Source organism: Alosa pseudoharengus, unplaced genomic scaffold (assembly GCF_046254945.1).
Source record: "Alosa pseudoharengus isolate Yale_2024_CS ecotype anadromous, Long Island Sound unplaced genomic scaffold, YU_APseudo_1.1 YU_APseudo_1.1_scf_5, whole genome shotgun sequence".
Classification (NCBI taxonomy): Eukaryota; Metazoa; Chordata; class Actinopteri; order Clupeiformes; family Clupeidae; genus Alosa; species Alosa pseudoharengus.
The window spans coordinates 40,257,389-40,270,381 of NW_027468837.1; the positions used below are offsets into that span (position 1 = coordinate 40,257,389).

Here is a 12,993-nt window from a genome sequence, read left to right on the forward strand (position 1 = left end):
CAGAAATAGTTTATCCACCTCTTGATAGTTTATCCACCACTCAATACATTCAATGCACTTCCTAATAGTGTGTATGCACTCAGGGAACTATCTACTACTAGTAGCCATACCACTTGTAAACAGTAATCTTAACCATTATCATATATTCTGAATGTCTTATGTATTTAAAAAAAAAAAAAAAACATCCAGTAGCGCTTTTCCTTACTGCAGTTTAGCCTACCCACCTCTTATTTCACCACTACACCTATCTTTAGTATATCTAAGACTACTGTCTGATTTAAATTAGTGGAATATAGTTTGAAAAGAAACCTCTTGTTTGTTTTATAGACACCATGCCCAAGTACACCTGGCCTTGATACCAGTGCCAGCACCCTTGAAGTTGGTGAAATGGATGAAAGGCACTACAAAACAGGTGGAAGTGCATTCCACACCATGTGGTCAATAAACATCGATGGCCTGACACGGATGGAAAGCGGCATCACTGTGACCATGCTCCCCTAACAGCTGAGGAGCAGAAGAAGAGGATGTGGCTGAAGGACTCCGTGGCATATCAGGACCTGACGTCACTCGTCTTTGATAAAAGGCTTTTGAAAGATCTTCAGAAGATGGCCCTCTTCAAACATACTGGTAAGAACTGACACCCTTTATACCCACATGTTTTGAACATATCCTATTGAACATGTTTAATTAGTACTATATATTCTCCTTTTCACACAGGGCCACTGGAGATCTTTCACAGAGCTCTCCTGAAGTACCTCCCTAAATGCCAGGCCTTCTCCTACGAGGGAGAGGGCCTACCTCGCCATCATGAAACATAATGAGAACATTGTGGCACGAGAACAAGCCACCACGGCAACAGGTGTGTTTTCATGTACTCTAAATACTAAAATAACCATAAGTAGCATGTTCACAGCTAACTCAAAATGCATACTTTGCTGAAAAGTTCATTCTATTCCTGTGGAGAGACATCTACTAGTCAAATCTTTATTCAGGTATCTGTGTAATCATTATAATCCTTGTAATTTATAGGAGAACCACGCGTCAAGCAGGTCTTCTGCAAAAAGTCAAAGCAATGGATAGTCAAGAAAATCTATAAGCCACACCACCAAGTTCATCCAGACACTAATTGAGAAGGTCATAGAAAACAGACGCAACCCAAACATAACATTCAAGGACTCAACCGCTTCACTCACCCAACCACAACCTCCTTTGCCACCTAATATTGCCCCCGTCCCAAAGCCGTCAAAGAAAGCTGCAACATCATCATTCAAGAGCCGCTTCTGAGACGTCAGCTCTACATTAACCCATTCCTCACAAATATTTTTTAAAATTACCATGTCATGTCTTTTTCTTATATGGTCTTTTGACCTTATCCTTGCACTACCTTACCTGTTTGCACTGCCATTGAGCACCTTACTATACATACTCAATCACAGGGTCAATACCTCTTTTTTTATAGTGTGGATAATTTGGTTTGTGTGTTTTGATGTTCATGACAATTCTTTCTTTGTGAATTAAAAACAAAATGTCACTCGTGCTCTCCTGTCTGCCTTCAACAAAGTTTAGCATCATAAACTTGGAAGGAAGTAACTGATATGCAACAAGCTTATATAATGCAATGTATACTTGTAATACTTAATAATTTATAGAAATTATAGGTATGACCACCATTCTGTTATCTTTGTCATCTGAGGCAACAGTAGCTAGGTAGTTCCAGTTTTGAAATGTTGGTCGTTCAATAACTCGAATACACTTGGAGCAACACTACTAAGAAAGAACTACAACAACGTACATTTTAAGCATTTAATTAAATAACTATAATATACAAACAATACAACTGTTGAATGACTATATATACAAACAATGAAACTATAGCTCCTCGAGCGTCCTCCGCGTCTTGGTGCCCACAGTGCTGGCCGTCTGGAGCTGGGTATTTCTGGCGGATAGCCAGCACGACACAAGCAGGTAACACGACATGACGACCTCTGCCCAATCTCTCTCCTTGTAGGACCCACTCAAGAAAGTGCCGGTAGGCTGTTAAAAGAAATTGTCTGGACAAAACATTGAGCACAAAGTGTGCCATGGTCTTATAGCCTAGTGTGCCACAGTAGCTAGCATAATAGCTGCAAGCTATTTGTGCAATGAACATGCCACGTTAGCGTGTTAGCAAGATTACTCCTTGACATAGTAACACAGAAAATAAACTTACTTTACAGAAAGACGTCCATTTGGCCCTGTAGGCTTTGGCTGCCGTTTCCAGTTGACCTTAGGTATTCTAAAGTAGCTAGGTCTCCAGGACGCCACTATCCATATGGGGTGCGAAACTCGGGTGATCAACAACACACACGTCCGTGTCATCCTCCGATTCCGTGATTTCGTCCAGAAGAAATTGGCATCGCTGGAATTCTCGGCAGCAAACAGACTCTTGTTCTGTGTCCATTGGCGCACAGTTAGAGCACAGGCACCACCAATTCGCCCCAGCTTGAGCCATTGCGGGCTCCTCGTCCGCGGCAGGCAGGTCATCTGCCTCGGCTGTTGTGGCAGCAGCTTCAGCCTTCTCCTGTTCCTCCATAGCCCTCAGCTGCTCGTCGCTATATTGTGGCTCATAAAGATAGCCACGAACATCCTTTTCTACCATATCTTCTTCAAAATCCCAATCTTCCATATTGCATCCGTCTGTGTATTCGGTACCTTCGGCCATGTTTTCTGCAGGTCTCTTGCAGCTCTCTGCCAGTGGATTCAAAAGCACTGGCACTGATCTGTGATAGGTCTGTTAGCGCATTAGGTCCAACCCCCGTATGGGCGGGGTTGAAAGGGTGGGACTAGCGCTTGTAGTCTCAACAGAAATCCACCCCTCTTACACTTCCTCCGACAATGACGCAAAATTACGATTTTTGCATCATTGTGGGAGGAAGTGTAAAGAGGTGAATACGGATTTCTCCTGTCTCAGGGGGAAATGAGAGAGTGTTGCATGACCATTCAAAAGTATGACTGGGTTTCTAACAATGCAAAGCCTAATGCAAATGGGTGGAGTGTCCCTTTAAACCAGCTCCATTTCAGTTTTTGAAGTAGGCCTAACATATAAAATGTTTGCAGTCACTTGATTTAGATCCACTCAAATTATTGGTCTTATAAAATCTAAATAAGGTATAAACATCATATCAAGATAATGTTATTTTAGGCTAATATCAATTTTACTAAATAAAAAAAAATGCTTTTGTGCTTATTTACCGTATTAGGTGAAAAAACTTTGAAACAAGAATCTATCAATAGAACACTTTTCACAACTAAGAAAATTCCCTTCTTTCATTTCACATTTCACTGTTCACAGTTCAATCAAGACAGGCTCTGGTTCAATCATAGACTAGAATCCAATCCTTACACGTAGGCCAACCCCCACGCAAGTGGAGGGAAGACAGCGCCTCTGCTTTCAGGTAATCGATTGACTTCCGTAAACGGGCTCTGTTTGAACCTTTGAACACCGTTCACTGGAGGAAGTCTTGGAATGGATTACACGTCTTGAATTCCATCTCACGAAAAAGTAAGTGATCTAGTTACAGTTTCATGATGTAGGCCTAGTGTTTGTGATGCAAGAGTTTGAGGTTTACCTTAGAAGCCAAGTCCTTTCACTTGTAGGGCTTTGTTATATTCCGATTTTGCCAAGTTTGTAATTTACCAGCTAGCACATTGCTCGTTTGTCTTTATTTGCTGCTGTTCACAACGTGTTATGTTTTGCAGCATTGTATGTTTTGTGTCATCGTGTTAACCTGCTCATTGTTACAAATAAGACATAGGCTACCGTTTCTTTTAATTAGTTTTAGTGTACAAGTCAGTCCTTTTAGGCAAGTCACTCGGCGGCACTGGTGTAGTCTAGTAGTGGATATACTGTATGTAGCTGGATATACTGTGATGTAGCTAGGCTAGTAGTTAGCTGTAGTGGGTAGGCTATACTGTGATCAACCCCAAATGTTAATACATATCCTAGTCTATTTTAAGTGGGTATACTGAGATGGTGATGCTTTTAAGTGGGTATAGCCTACTGCATAGTCCTGAGTATTGTAGTGAACTGAGCCTAGCTGGTTCATGACTGAACTCCCATAGTGCTGTGCAGTGTATGTGTGTGTGTAATGTTGATATTGGTTTTAGTGAGAGTAATTGTGTTTACCTTGTCATGTATGTGTTAGCTGGTATAGTCTTTTTTATGTTGTACCTCATGTGTTTACCCCGTGTATTGTATGTGACTACCCTGTTTGTGTATCGTGCTTGTTTAATTGACCTCCCTTGTGTTGCCTGTGTAATGACGTTTGTGTGTTTTGGTGCATAACCGATAAAAAACATATTGAGACAACTTTGCAGTTTGTTACATTGGTGTCAGAAGTGGGATGTCGACCCCTACTGGACAGGAGGAGAAAGCTGCAACTGATGCCCCGGCGATGATGAGTTTCCTGCCAAGACGGCTCTTCGACAGCACGCAAGCCCATGGCCACCTGCTGGGCCCAGCAGACGGAGCCAGCCTGCAGCGTGACCGTGACGAAGAGGCCCACCTCCGGCCACAGGAGGAAACGAACTGGGCTGATGGCAGCATCCCGCCACTTGAACCCGCTCCACACGGGAGCGATGGAAACCAGCCGGTCCCCGGTGCGACGGCGGCGGTAGAAGGGCGCCCCAGCGTAAAGTTGCCCCACTACAATGGCGAAAGGCCACTGGCGACATACCTGGTACAGGTCCGGCTGGCAGCCGAGCTGAATGGCTGGTCGGCGGAGAGAACGGGTGTACAGGTGGCGTTGACTCTGGAGGGGGAAGCGCTACAAGTATTAGAAGACCTGCCACCGGCGGAGCAAGTAAGCCTGGTCCAATACGATATCGACACCGGAAATGCCCGGCCCATCCGACTTCAGGCTCATCGCTTACCGTTCGCCAAAGGACAAGCAGCTGAAGAAAAGATCAAGGAAATGTCCGCGGCAGGAGTGATAGAGCCAAGCAGTAGTCCCTGGGCTGCGCCGGCTGTGCTCGTCCGGAAGAAGGTCGTGGTGGTTCTGTGTGGACTACAGGCGTCTAAACCAGGTGACCCGGAAAGACTCCTACCCGCTCCCCCGCATTGACAATGCGCTGGACAGCATTGCCGGCTCCTGCTGGTTTAGCTCGCTGGACTTGTGCAGAGGCTACTGGCAAATTGAGCTAGCCCCGGAAGCTCGGCCGAAGACAGCGTTCACCATCGGGCAAGGGCTGTGGCAGTTCCGGGTACTTTCGTTCGGCCTATGCAACAGGCCAGCGAACTTCGAGCGGCTGATGGAGCACGTCCTGGCGGGCATTCCACGAACATGCTGCGTGGTTTACCTGGACGACATCCTGTGTCATGCAACAGACTTCACCGGTGCCATAGGACATCTGAAAAAGGTGTTCGACGCCATACAGGGTGCTGGGCTCGTGAGACGGCCTGTTCCGCGCGATGGTGCTGAGCTGCGGAGCTTCCTGGGCCTGGCGTCATATTACCGGCATTTCATCCGGGACTTTGCTACAGTCGCCAGCCCGCTGCATCAATTGACACACAAAGGCCAGCTCTTCGAGTGGACGCGAGAGTGCGACGCGGCATTCCGGCGGCTGCGGAGGGCGCTATCCCTGACCCTCAACTGCCGTTCATCCTGGACACCGACACCAGCGACGTGGGCGTCGGCGCCGTCCTCTCTCAAGCAGGCGAGCAGGGCGAGCAGGTGGTCGCATACTTCAGCCGCTCACTGGACCGAGTGGAGAAGAATTACTGTGTGACCCGCAGAGAACTGTTGGCTGAGGTGGTGGCAGTGCGCCATTTCCGAACTTACCGGTTCCTGCTGAGAATGGACCATGCATCGCTCACCTGGCTGCTGAACTTCAAAGAACCAGAGGGCTAGCTGGCTCGCTGGCTGGAGGCACTCCAGGAGTACAACATGGAGATTCGACACCGGGCGGGTCGCCTTCACGGCAACACAGACGCCCTGTCCAGGCGTCCATGTGCAGCAGACCAGTGCCAGCACTGCCACCGGAGGGAGGAGAGGAGCCAGGCCGCGGCTCAACCGGAGCCCGCTCGTCGGCTACAGGCTGCATCACCGCTGGCAGAGAGAGAGAGAGTCGCTGTTTTCAACGCTCGCCAGCATCGCGCCAATGAGAGGGTCAACGCTCGCCAACAGCACGCCAGTGAGGGGGCCAACGCTCGCCAGCAGCACGCCAGCGAGAGACTCAACGCTCGCCAGCGCCACGCCATCAAGAGAGCCACCGCTCGCCAGCTTCACGCCAGCGAGAGAGTCAACGCTCGCCAGCAGCACCCAGAGGTCGTCTCGCCGCCTTCCGCTACCAGCTACAGTGATCAAGAGACCGGAGACAACGCAGCGCAGCCCAACGCCACAACGCAGCACTGCAGAGCGGCAGCTGGGGCCACGGACGTGCAGTCGCCGGTGGAAGTGATGTCAAGGGAGGAGATCCGGAAGGCGCAATCGGAGGACGCCACGCTCAGCCGAGTGTGGTCATGGATCGAAGCCGGTCAGCGACCGCCATGGACTGATGTATCAGCACTCGATCCAGAGACCAAAGTGATTTATTCACAGTGGCCGGGAATTGTAGCACGTCAAGGACTGTTGTATAGACACTGGCGAGCTCCCGATAGACAATCTGACATTTTCCAGTTGCTGGTTCCTGCTGGATTACGAGCCCGTGTACTGGAACAGGTACATGGGGCAGTGGGGGCGGCTCATTTCGGCATTGCAAAAACTCTTCGTCGGCTGAGAAGCCACTTCTATTGGCCGGGATGCAGGCTGTACGTTGAACTGCATGTTCACTGCTGTGACGCCTGCACAGCGAAGAAGGGCCCCACGCGACGCTCGCACGCCCCGCTGCAGCAATACGCAGTCTGGGCTCCCATGGAGCCGTCGATATCATGGGCCCACTGCCAGTCACAGAGCGGGGAAATCGCTACGTGCTCGTAGCTATGGACTATTTCACTAAGTGGCCGGAGGCGTATGCGGTGCCAGATCAGAGCGCCCAGACGACAGCGGACAGACTGGTCACTGAGATGTTCTGCCGGTTCGGGGCACCGGAAGAGCTCCACAGCGACCAAGGGCGGAATTTCGAGGCGGAGATGTTTGCTGAGGTTTGCCAGCGCATGGGCATCCGGAAAACGAGAACGACACCTCTGCATCCACAAAGCGACGGGCTAGTGGAACGGTTTAATCGGACGCTAGCAGTGCAGCTGGCAATTTTGGCTGACCGCAGACAAAAGGACTGGGACTTACACTTGCCCCTGGTGCTCTGGGCATATCGCACAGCGGTGCAAGAGTCAACGAAATGCACACCGGCAGCTCTGATGTTCGGGCGAGAGCTACGCACGCCGGTGGACTTGGTGTTCGGTTCGCCTCCGGAAGCGGAGATTGGAGGTAAGCCAGGGCTGGAATACTACAAGCAGCTACGCGAGAGACTGAAAGGAGTACACGAGTTGGCCCTGCAGGCTATGAGTGAAGCTGGAATACGTCAAAAGCGAGCTTACGATACGCGCTGTCGCGGCCAGGAGTTCCAGACCGGCGATAAAGTTTGGGTGTACTGCCCGGAGAGAAAGAAAGGCATTTCCCCCGAATCTCACTAGCCAGTGGGTCGGGCCGTGCGATGTACGATTAGAGAAGCTGTGTAGCGCTGTGAAGCACGACTGTGTATCGTGTGAGACTGATTAAGCGTCGGAGAGTTGTGGCCCTCCACCGTGATCGACTGGCCCCGTATCGACCCCTGGCCTCAGCTGAGGGTCGTGGAGACTTGGACACTGATTCTGTGGACCTTGGTGACAATGGAGCTGTGGCTCTAACACTGGTCACCGTGCAGCCGTCCCCGGAAGTCACCATCGCGACAGCGGGGCGCCCACAACGCCAGCGTCGCGTCCCAGCCAGGCTCATGGACTGATGTTAGGGTAAGACTTGAGTCAAAGGGACATAGACTAAGTCTTGGGGGGCTGTGTAGTGAACTGAGCCTAGCTGGTTCATGACTGAACTCCCATAGTGCTGTGCAGTGTATGTGTGTGTGTAATGTTGATGTTGGTTTTAGTGAGAGTAATTGTGTTTACCTTTTCATGTATGTGTTAACTGGTATAGTCTTTCTTTATGTTGTACCTCATGTGTTTACCCTGTGTATTGTATGTGACTACCCTGTTTGTGTATCGTGCTTGTTTAATTGACCTCCCTTGTGTTGCCTGTGTAATGACGTTCGTGTGTTTTGGTGCGTAACCAATAAAAACCATTCTGAGACAACGTTGCAGTTTGTTACAGTATGTAGGCTACACCAAAGCCATAGAGATGGCTATAGGCTACAATGGCTATACTGTCGCCGGCCATCTTGTAACGCAGTGTACAGCTGTTTTCCTATTCAAGTGAATAGACCTCTGAATTTTGCCTTCAAAAAGCTGAGATCCGGTAGGTAGCCTATCTTGCGATTTTTGGTATGGGAAAATAACATGGGGTGAGAATTATTGCGGGAACGAAGAAGTCTGAAATGCAGACGTTTTGCTCAACACACCATTGTCCTCTGCCTTCGAGTGGTAGGCTACTGTGATCTTCGGTAGGCCTACGTTAAGACAGCAACTTAGTTTTTGCTACCCCAGAGCTAACTTGCAATGTAACTTGTCATAGGTAGTTATCTTAAATTAACACCCTGATCTCCTTATATAGGCAAAGATGGCAGTTTTGGGTCCTTTTTGTAGGCGAACTTCATAGGTCTGTTGGGAAGCATACAGGAAGGGCCGGCATGTGTGTAGTAGGCTATACACAGCTGCCATACTGGCTTTACAAACTAAGCCCATGCATTTCTATGGATGCTTTGTCTCCCCATTATAAATTCTCTGGGCTACAATGCAAAAATCAAGTCAAAAGCTGGGCCAAATATCCCGTCAAGAAAATCTGGTTGTGTACAGGTGACTTATTGCTGCTTTTCTATCAATAATAGTTTTCTCTGTATGGAAATACTGCTTTGTTCTACTACTGGCTCACAAAAACGTTGTTCTCTTAACATAGATTCATACACCAAAGCTATGAAAAATGTCAGCGGCTGATGGATACTTCCAGCATTGAGGCGGAAGAAGATGCGAGCATCCACAAAAGGCAGTGTAGGGTCAAGTGATGGTAAGACCTCTTAAGTACAGACTACATTATTTACACAATTCAAATATTCTTTTTGCAATCAGTACAGATTGTATGGTTTTTTATTTCAGATGAATCTGTTCTGCAAGCAAGAAAGCATTCCAGGACGGTGCGTGTGCCTGGAAAACCTGTCCGTAAGTTAACATTTATACGTGTATTTAAGAAACCAGTAGGGTGTACTACGAACCTCGATTAGTGGGTTAGCAAGGTATGTTGCGCTCAAAGCCAGGGTATGCTGTGACACGAAAGTGGATCTGTTTTAGTGTCGCTATATCACCATGGTATCTTATGCTGTCAACCAAACCTGGTCGGGAAGAGGTTATGTGCTAAGTTATAGCTCAAATCGTGTAATCTACCGCACACTGACCAATCAATTGTTTTAAAAACGAAGTTATCTCACGTGTAGGATTCTGTCATATATCTTACAGGTGGAGCTCCGCCCCTACTAACATTTTGGATCTCAAATGCGCTTTAATAGTGCTGTGCGTGCAAATATCCCACTATGGACGTGCATACCATACAACAACTGATGACAATTGATTTATTTGATGTTATAGGTTAGACAAAAAAAATGACCGCAGTGTAGATTAAGCTATCGCTCATGAATGCGGAAGTAATTGTTTTTAAATAGAGGCGGTCTTGTGCGTCTCCACGTTTCACGATTGGCCAACGTCATCCCAACACCGAGAACGCGCACAGATCTGAGCTGAAAGCCTAGTTTGACAAATATATCACATAACTGCTATCGTAGTATCACTTAACGTATACCCCTGAGTCAAGGCTTTGTCAAGCCTCGATATGTCTACATAGCCTAGATATGTCGAACGTGCTTCGTAGTATACCCCACAGTTGAGTCATATTTCCTACCATGGAACTACTGACATTCATGTTTAATAATAGCGGCCTTACATTGTACGATTTTGGTCTGTTTTCACAGTCGGCAACTACATTTCCAAAGTCGGACAGAAATCATGGGAGTTGTACTGGAATCACGGTGCGCTCCCGTCAACTAGATCGTTAAGTGTAAGGTGCAAATCTTACCGGTTTTAAGTCAGTCGGAGTCAGTCCTTTTCTAGTTTTGCCGTTGTTTTTGCCATTGTTTTGCCGTTGCCAACATGTTTGATATTATCGCAAGTCTTTCTAGTCGTGGCTCATGCAAATAGAGACGTGAACAATAAAAACCAATAGTGACTTCTCTCCAACACCAAACAGGAAGGGACAAAGTAGGCGACAGCTGTAGCAAGGGACCTGATGAAACCCATGAATATGATAATTTGTTATTTTGTTTCTTATACATCATTAGTCGGCTCTTCCACGTGACAGAACAACTCTATATCTGTTAGAGATGTCACGCGTGAAACAATGCTGCAGAAATACGAAAATATGACTTTGAGTTTAGGCTATCATTTCAGTTCCTGTTGATATCTATTGCACGATGGGTAATAATTTAAAAGAATTTAGTTGCAGTCTTGTAAATAGTGCCCCTGCAAGATCCCTAGTCATTGCAAAATCATAGTCTGTGACTTAAAACTCTATTACTTGTCTTTAGATGTGAGAGGGTCTGAGACTGTAGTCTTTCAAAAATCTTTTCCAAATCTTTGCAAATCTTTCCAAAGTCTGTCAGTGTAAGGAGGGCTTAACCTGGTGCATATCATGTGACTGTTCTGATGTATTTGTCTCTTCCTGCCTTTTTTTAGGTCAGTAGATGTCACTGCCTCCACCACCTGCATGTGAGTTTTTCTTAACTGACCAATATTCATATTTACTTTCTTTTTAGATGAGTCAACACCACACAGGCAACCAGCCTGTTGCCCAGAGGTGGATGGGTCTATTCTAACGCCTGCTACTTCATCTTGGGACCCAGTTGAAGGTATAGTGGCTTTGAATTTTGCATTTCCAATTAAATACAATTTCATGACAAGGAACTTGAGAGTAACTAACTTTTTTTGTTTTGTAAACAGCAGAAGTGACTCATCACACAGAGGGAGGTGGCTCGGCCATGGAGACGGAAATGAGAGGTAAGAAGACTCACTTAATTTATTCACATATGCAAGTATATAATGTATAACAACTAAAACTAAAAACATCAATTTTTCCATAGCAATAAGGACAACCATTACCCGCATGGCACAGCGAATGGACGCATTTGAGGAGAAGATGGATGAGCTGCTTATGGTCTTAAGGAGCTCCCAGTCACCTCCCTCTGCTCTATCATTCCAATATGCGTCTTGCACATTTGCACTATTACTTTGCACTCAACATCCCACTCCACGTCTACTTGTATTGGTATTATGTCTTATTTGTATAGTTGTTTTGTATATTGTTGTCTCTATTGTATACAGTATGTCTGTCTATTTATTGAATGTATAGAGCACCTACCAGTCAAATTCCTTGTGTAAGTATACTTGGCTAACACAGAGTCTGATTTTATATATATATTTTTAGACCTTTTATATGTTTTTGTATTTTGATCATTTTATTTTTATATAATAAATATATAGTTATGAATCAATTTTGCCTGTTCATTCATTCCTGCTAATATATAATAATGCATTCCTGCTCATGCAGTTAGTTTAAAGTAATAATAAAATTGGTATGCAAAGGTTGCAATGTTAGGGGAAGGTTCCCTAAAGGTTGCAACGGTTAGGGAACGTTAGGGGAACGTTCTGGGAACGTTTTATATCCCGGAACGTCCCGGAACGTTCAGCAAACTTTCCATGGGAACCAAAACCTACTCAAAAACTAACCTTCAGGGAACGTTCGGGAACCAAAAACTAACGTTCCCGTAATCAAAAACTAAATTTCCCAGAACATTCTGGGAACCATAAATTGTTAGCTGGGATGTCCACATTCTACTAGTCGCTCTGTCTTTTCTTTACACCATCAAAATCAGGGGAGAGCGCGAACGCAGTCCCCCACTACCAGAAATTGTTCAGTCGAGATTCCCACATTTGAGGAATTCGCAGGGGTCAGCACGACCGGATGTGCAATGGCCGAGCCTCGCCCTGGGCAAACAACCTTCTTGATCATTGTATCACCCCTGCCAGGTAAGTATGAGTTGGAACAGACCAAGTTGGCGCAGGGGTTCCTGGCCACTGGCAACACGCAGATGGTGGGCCCACCTCCAAGATTCCGTAAAGGGGGAGGGGCCTCCCTGAAAGACATCATTACTCGGAGCTTCCATAACAGCGACCTCTCCCGGTGAAGTGCCAAGGCTGCATCTAAATTATCCCGGCTAGATAGTGGACAGGAGGCACGCACTAAATCTAGACTCCTCCGACGGAGAAGCCGAGCAAAAGAGCGAACGTACGGCAGAACATGGCACAGAAAGCAAAGAAATGAGCCATGGTGTCCCACAGAGAGCATTGTCCACGTTCCACTAGTCGCTCTGTCTTTTCTTTACACCATCAAAATCAGGGGAGAGCGCGAACGCAGTCCCCCACTACCAGAAATTGTGCAGTCGAGATTCCCACATTTGAGGAATTCGCAGGGGTCAGCACGACCGGATGTGCAATGGCCGAGCCTCGCCCTGGGCAAACAACCTTCTTGATCATTGTATCACCCCTGCCAGGTAAGTATGAGTTGGAACAGACCAAGTTGGCGCAGGGGTTCCTGGCCACTGGCAACACGCAGATGGTGGGCCCACCTCCAAGATTCCGTAAAGGGGGAGGGGCCTCCCTGAAAGACATCATTACTCGGAGCTTCCATAACAGCGACCTCTCCCGGTGAAGTGCCAAGGCTGCATCTAAATTATCCCGGCTAGATAGTGGACAGGAGGCACGCACTAAATCTAGACTCCTCCGACGGAGAAGCCGAGCAAAAGAGCGAACGTACGGCAGAACATGGC

At 47.1% G+C, this 12,993-nt stretch overlaps 1 long non-coding RNA gene and 2 other non-coding genes across 3 annotated transcripts; 1 reads left to right on the plus strand and 2 right to left on the minus strand.

The window, feature by feature from the left end:
- Window positions 1-404: 404 nt before the first annotated feature.
- LOC143104598 (uncharacterized) lies at window positions 405-1,336 on the plus strand. Its single transcript, XR_012983098.1, has 3 exons — window positions 405-627; window positions 718-859; window positions 1,030-1,336. It is a non-coding gene; the product is annotated as an uncharacterized LOC143104598 (long non-coding RNA).
- Window positions 1,337-12,036: 10,700 nt separating this feature from the next.
- Window positions 12,037-12,201, minus strand: LOC143105264 (U1 spliceosomal RNA). Its single transcript, XR_012983394.1, has one exon. It is a non-coding gene; the product is annotated as a U1 spliceosomal RNA (small nuclear RNA).
- A 359-nt stretch (window positions 12,202-12,560) lies between these two features.
- On the minus strand, window positions 12,561-12,725 carry LOC143105152 (U1 spliceosomal RNA). The gene has a single exon (XR_012983288.1). It is a non-coding gene; the product is annotated as a U1 spliceosomal RNA (small nuclear RNA).
- Between the last annotated feature and the right edge of the window lie 268 nt (window positions 12,726-12,993).